At 33.3% G+C, this 6,521-nt stretch overlaps 1 pseudogene; it reads left to right on the top strand.

Moving 5' to 3' along the window:
- The first annotated feature begins 3,545 nt into the window (after positions 1-3,545).
- Positions 3,546-4,170, top strand: LOC145637172 (putative sesquiterpene synthase pseudogene; annotated as a pseudogene).
- The last annotated feature ends 2,351 nt before the right edge of the window (positions 4,171-6,521 follow it).

Here is a 6,521-nt window from a genome sequence, read left to right as displayed (position 1 = left end):
GTAAAAATGCAAATACTACCTCCGTTAAATATTATGTGCAATTTTGGAATATTTTATATCTCACAAATAATACCCCAAAGCTGCACATAACATTTAACAGAGGTAGTATTACAATATTTATGAAACTAACCAAAATATAATGTGGTCTCGCGAATTTCAATATATTTGTGTAAAGTTACAAAGGCTATTAGGAGTAATGTTAAACTTATTATATATCTTTGATGTTAAAGGAATGGATCAAACGTCAAAGGGTTTCTTCCAATGGTCATTCTTGGATGTAATTGAATGTCCAGGAGGTTATGAATTTGGCCTCTATTACGTAGATTTAGATGATCCTGATTTGAGAAGTTACCCTAGAGAATATCCATAGAATATTCTTATCTTAGGTTTAGGATATATTTTATATAAGATTATCTTTGATATCTGTACATATCTTATGTTACTTAATATGATTAGGTTTCTCATTGTAACCCTATAAATATTGATCAATGGAAATCACTCTAATCAAGGAGTTTACATTATCTGACATGGTATCACAGCTTAGGTGAGATTTTGGGATCATATACAAAAATTAAACCCACCGGCGGGATATACACAAATTTCTTATGCTTCCGCAACCACACACATATAGATTTTTTTTTCTTTTCTCAAAGTTTTTTTTTTTTAAAAAAAAAATCTTTATGTAGCCTTGCGCTTCCCACCAATAGTAGCAACCGCGAAAGCCGCCTCCATCATTGGTGGCAATCGCATACACTACCGTCTCCCACTACTGGCAGTAACCATATCTGCCAACCTACTCCATGTGCTGCACTCTATTTCCACCTCCTCATGACCAACAATGATTCTTACATTGCCCCATTGGTTTTTCTACACATAATCACATAGATTTTGTTTTGGTGGTGGTATACCAAAATAAGGTCAACTTTTGCACATCTCTTTTGCTATCAAGTTGGCTCCTCTTATTGTTGCAGCACTTGGAATCTTTGTGGAGTATTGATTCTTGCTACCTAGGTTTCTCTTTTGAGAATTGATTAATTTTAAGCAGTGGAATTTAATCGTTTTCTTGCGCAATTCTATTTGTTTTTCTTCAACTGTGATTTCACGTAGTAGTGTAGTGTCTTCTTCCCGATGATGGTTTGATCCCTTAGCTTCTTCTTCTCTGGATCTGCAACTTAGCCCAAGTTTGTGTGCGGCTCTTCTCTTTCTCCTCCGACCTAGCAGTGCTTATCTCTACTCTATGTAGGTCGTGGCTGTTGCTTCTCTCGTCATCACCGGCACATGTCTACTACTTCCCTTTTGATCATGGGTTACCATACTATCCTTACCTCTCGATGCGTGATTCAGATCCAGTCTGAGCATCCGATTTTCTCCCGCTCCGACTGCGGGGGTATGATAGAGAATATCCATAGAATATTCTTATCTTAGGTTTAGGATATATTTTGTATAAGATTATCTTTGATATCTGTACATATCTTATGTTACCTAATATGATTAGGTTTCTCATTGTAATCCTATAAATATTCATCAATGGAAATCACTCTAATCAAGGAGTTTACATTATCTGACAGTCTGCACATTGGTACTCCGCATTGTTGAAAAGAGATGGATTCCGTAATTCCTCCGTGTTGAAGAGTGGAAACCAAAGATCATTAGAGAAAAGAGAAAGACAACTGTTGCAACGAGATAATAGTATCGAGGCATTGAAGATGGTGGGAAAAATGGATGTGTATTCTCTTTGTATTGGGGCTGTTAATAAATGAACCTCTAAACATCTACTTATGTATCGTGGCTTGTAAAGGCTTGTAAGTTGTAACACACTCTATTTTATGACTCATGTTTGAAAATAATCTATAAGCGTTTCGAGGTATTATTAATTGAGAGAATGAGGGATATCTCAAGTGGTTAGAGCTTATCTTCATATTTCATAAGAAATAGGGATCGATTCTCATCAGTTGCTCTTGTGACTCATTGAAATTAGTTAGTCACCAACTCACCACCCTTCACTCCCTGCCTCAAAATGTACATTTTATTTGATACCTAGAGGCATGGTATGAGTCATACCCGCCATACCTTGTGGATTTGAGGTATGAGTTTACAAATTATATTTTTCTTAAATAAATTAAACAATATGTATGGGTATGATATATTCATTCCAACCCTAAACTTCATTCCTAAAAAAAAAAAACCCTTCAAAGGGTAGAGTTAGATTGAAAAATTTTCTAGACCAAATTAATTTTGTAGCTTGTTGACCCGAATGAACAATACAAGGGGGAGGGGGTTGAATTGTATTGTATGGGAATTATGGTATAATTTTTGGGGAATTTATAAATAAAGCTTAAAGAACTCAAAGAAACAAGATAGAATTTAGCGTGGAAAACTTCTTGGCCCTAATCAAGAAAAAAAACCACGACAACTAGGGCTTTTAAAACAAAACTCTTAACATAAAAGAGCAAACCTATTACAAACTAAGATTCAACCTCAAGTTCCTCAGTGAACTTGTTTATCCCAAGCAATTGATCCCTCAAACAGTTTTTCTCTAGAGCTTTCTCTCTCTCTTTTACTGCTTCACTGTACTCAAAGCTCTTCTAACTTAGAGTTCACTCAAGCTCTAACTAACCCGGCCCAAATACAACTCAAGATTAACTCTAATTTTTATACTAATTTTTACCTACAGCTCAGGGTAGGGAACATTGCCTGCAACCCCCCCCCCCACACACACACCCTCCACGTGTGTCTTGTCCTCCCTTTATTTCCATTTATGAATTTCCTGTAAATTTTTATGTTCATTTCTGTATTGATAAATGTTCATTTTTGTATTATTAGATGTTTATTTTTAGCAAGGATTTTTTTGTTCTAATTAATACTTCATATATTATCTGAATTGTATTTTAAGATTTTTTTTAATAATTAAAACTAAGAACAAATTTATTTATAAGAGCATCTCCAATGATTTATTAAAATGACTTACTTGCAAATTTAAAAAGTATAAAAACAAAAAGTTGACCATTGGAACAACATTGGCAGTGTTGCTCATCAAAACAAAAAGTTGACCTTGCTTTGATGAGCAACACTGCTTGAAAGTTTAAAGCAAATACATTTTTATTTTTTTTTTAATATAATGCAAATCAATTTCCACCAATTGAAATACTACTATGTGTGAAATAGCTTGGCATGCAGAATTATACAGTACTTTTTTTTTCCAATAGAAATATATAGTACTTGATATCATGATATGTATGTATGATGTATTTCATTTTCTTGGGGGTCTATCTTTATCATCATCTTTTTAAACATTTTTTTTAAAACAAACATTTTAATTTTTATTAGTCATAAATTTATTTTTTTTTATTTTTTTTATTTTTTTTTTATTTTTTTGTAGTATTATTTGTAGACTAAAATATTAAACATATAAAAAAAATTAACAAATATTTGATGAGGCAAGCTACAAAGTAATGTAGCCAACCAATGTGTAATGTAGTTTCGAACTTCATCTAAATTATTTTCTAGCTGACAGCGACATGCCAAGGTTACCTACAAGAAGCAAAATGACGTTTCAAAAAAATTGTTCCAACATATATGATGACAGCTTTAAGAATGGCATTGTTAGCTCAGGTTACTTGTACATCAGTTGTATACATTTTCTCGGCTTGGGGAAGATTGTGGCTAAGGATGCTTATGAATGGATCAGTAATGAAAATTCTAAGGCTCCTAGAGCCTCATGCATACTCACTAGGCTCTTGGATGACATTGCTGGCCATAAGGTGTGTGCCTTTAATCAATTAATAATGAAACTAGTATTCAATTTATTATCATCATTAAGATGATAGTAATACTAATTTTACATTTATTCTCATATTATTTATTGAACTTTTGCAGTTTGAGCAAAAAAGAGAACATGTTGCCTCCACTGTAGAATGTTTTATGAAACAATTTGGTACCTCCGAGGAAGAAACCTACAAGGAGATTCAGGTGCGTATTGAGGAGGCGTGGAAGGACATAAACGAAGAGCTTCTTGGACCAACTATCGTTCCAAAACCTCTTATAAATCAAGTAATTAACCTTTCAAGGGTCTTACAAGATTTCTTAAATTTAGGTGAAGATGGCTACACTCATCCCAAGTACATGAAATCAAAAGTTATAGTTGTTCTTATCGATCCTATCATAATGTAGCCAATGTTTAAGTTACCTGAGTTTGATAGGCCCCGTGTTCGGGTTTTCATATGCTTAAGGTATAGACTATAATGTAAGTATGTAACTATGGAGGCCATTGCATTAGCCAAGCAATGCTACTTCTCTTATGTCACACCTCTTTTCACTAGTTAACGAGAGGTATGACTATGCCCGTAGTTGGGCCTGGAAAATAAAGGCAGTTACGTTGGCCCACAAATAAGCAGCCCAATTATCACAATATTCAAATAATAAATGTACTTCCTTTGTTCGAGCATTGTTTGCTTGACACAAAGTTATGTACTTCCTTTGTTCTAGCATTGTTTGATTGACATAGAGTTCTAAGCACATGCATATCTATTACGTACTCCCTCTGTCCCATTTTAATAGTCTCTTATGAACAAATTTTAGTCTCAAAATGTTCACCCCATTTGTTTTTTCCAAGAGCCCTTTCCCTAAATAATGTTGGGAAATGATCTAATTCCCAAATTACATCTACTCTTTTTTTAATTTCCATTATACCGTCCACGTCAGCTAAGGAAAACAAACCGATTTTTTTTTTCTCGGTCCAGCAACAAACCGCTACTTCAAGTAGCGGTTTTAATTTTGTAAACCGCTACTTCAAGTAGCGGTAGCGGTTTATGAAATTAAAACCGCTACTTCAAGTAGCTATTTATGGGTTTGTTTTGTAAGTTTTTCTTTAAAAACAAAATATCTGTAAATCAGTAATAAGTAAATACAAACCGCTACTTCAAGTAGCGGTTTACATATTAGAAACCGCTACTTGAAGTAGCGGTTTTCAGTAGCACACCGCTACTTGAAGTGGCGGTTTTCTAATAAACCCGTTTTTAAAAAAAATTCCCACTGAACCGGTGACGTGGACGGTATGGTGGGAATTAAAAAAAGACTAGCTGTAATTTGGGAATTAGATCATTTCCCAATATTATTTAGGGAAAGGGCTCGTTGGAACTATTAATATTAATTTTTTACCAAAATTGCCTTCAATTTGCAACAATATTTGTGCAAATTGTTTTAACTTTTATTACTTTCTCTCGAGCCCTTTCCCTAAATAATGTTGGGAAATTTTCTAATTCCCAAATTACAGCTAGTCTTTTTTTAATTCCCACCATATCGTCCACGTCACCGGTTCAGTGGGAATTTTTTTAAAAAACGGGTTTATTAGAAAACCGCTACTTCAAGTAGCGGTGTGCTACTGAAAACCGCTACTTCAAGTAGCGGTTTACATATTAGAAACCGCTACTTGAAGTAGCGGTTTGTATTTACTAATTATTGATTTAGAGATATTTTGTTTTTAAAGAAAACTTACAAAACAAACCCATAAACCGCTACTTGAAGTAGCGGTGTTTTGAGGAAAACCGCTACTTGAAGTAGCGGTTTACAAAATTAAAACCGCTACTTGAAGTAGCGGTTTGTTGCTGGACCGAGAAAAAAAAATCGGTTTGTTTTCCTTAGCTGACGTGGACGGTATAATGGGAATTAAAAAAAGAGTAGCTGTAATTTGGGAATTAGATAATTTCCCATTTAGGGAAAGGGCTCCTTTATCTCTCTATATTTTTGCATACCCAATGTTAATTTGCTTTTTCAATGTAGTTAAACTATTCTTTTTTGTGATTATTAATTCCCGTGAAAAATGCCCATAAGGGACTATCAAAAGGGGATGGAGGAAGTAGTATTTTTATAAAATGTACTTAGTCAGGTGTGGATACCATTACTTTTGAAGGTGGAGTGGGAACAAAATTAATATTTTAATTGATTTCTTAAAAATTAAGGGAAAAAAAAAAACCATATCAAATAAGAGAAATAATGTATAACGGCGAAATTGGAAAAAATTGTACAATATTAAAAAAAAAAATAGTTTTCAAATGACTACAATTTTAAAAAGTGATAGTTCTTAAATGATAGTTTTCAAATGACTACAATTTTAAAAAGTGATAGTTCTTAAATGATAGTTTTCAAATGACTACAATAATTTTAAAATTGTAGTCATTATATTAACATAAATCGCAACCATTTATTTTATATTGTCTAATATAAACCGTTGATAAGGTCAACTTTTTAATTTGACGTATAAAAAAATTTGAAAAAACAAATCTGCCAGTGTTTCTTGATTTCCAGCAGTTATTTTTTGGTTTTTCTAGTCAATCTTGTTTGAGTTCTTTGAAGGAAATGGAGAGTAGGATTTCCCGCAAAATCCGTTCTACAAATTCTTTACTTACTAGTTTGTATACAAATTACGGAAGGAATTGAAGTCTATCTATAATAGGTGGAAGAAGATGAAAGTAATTAGTTTTCCCCAAATTGATTGATTCGGAATACATACCTGCATAATAGTT

This window comes from Chenopodium album, chromosome 6, assembly GCF_948465745.1.
Source record: "Chenopodium album chromosome 6, dcCheAlbu1.1, whole genome shotgun sequence".
Lineage (NCBI taxonomy): Eukaryota > Viridiplantae > Streptophyta > Magnoliopsida > Caryophyllales > Amaranthaceae > Chenopodium > Chenopodium album.
This window is presented reverse-complemented; position numbering and strand designations above follow the sequence as displayed.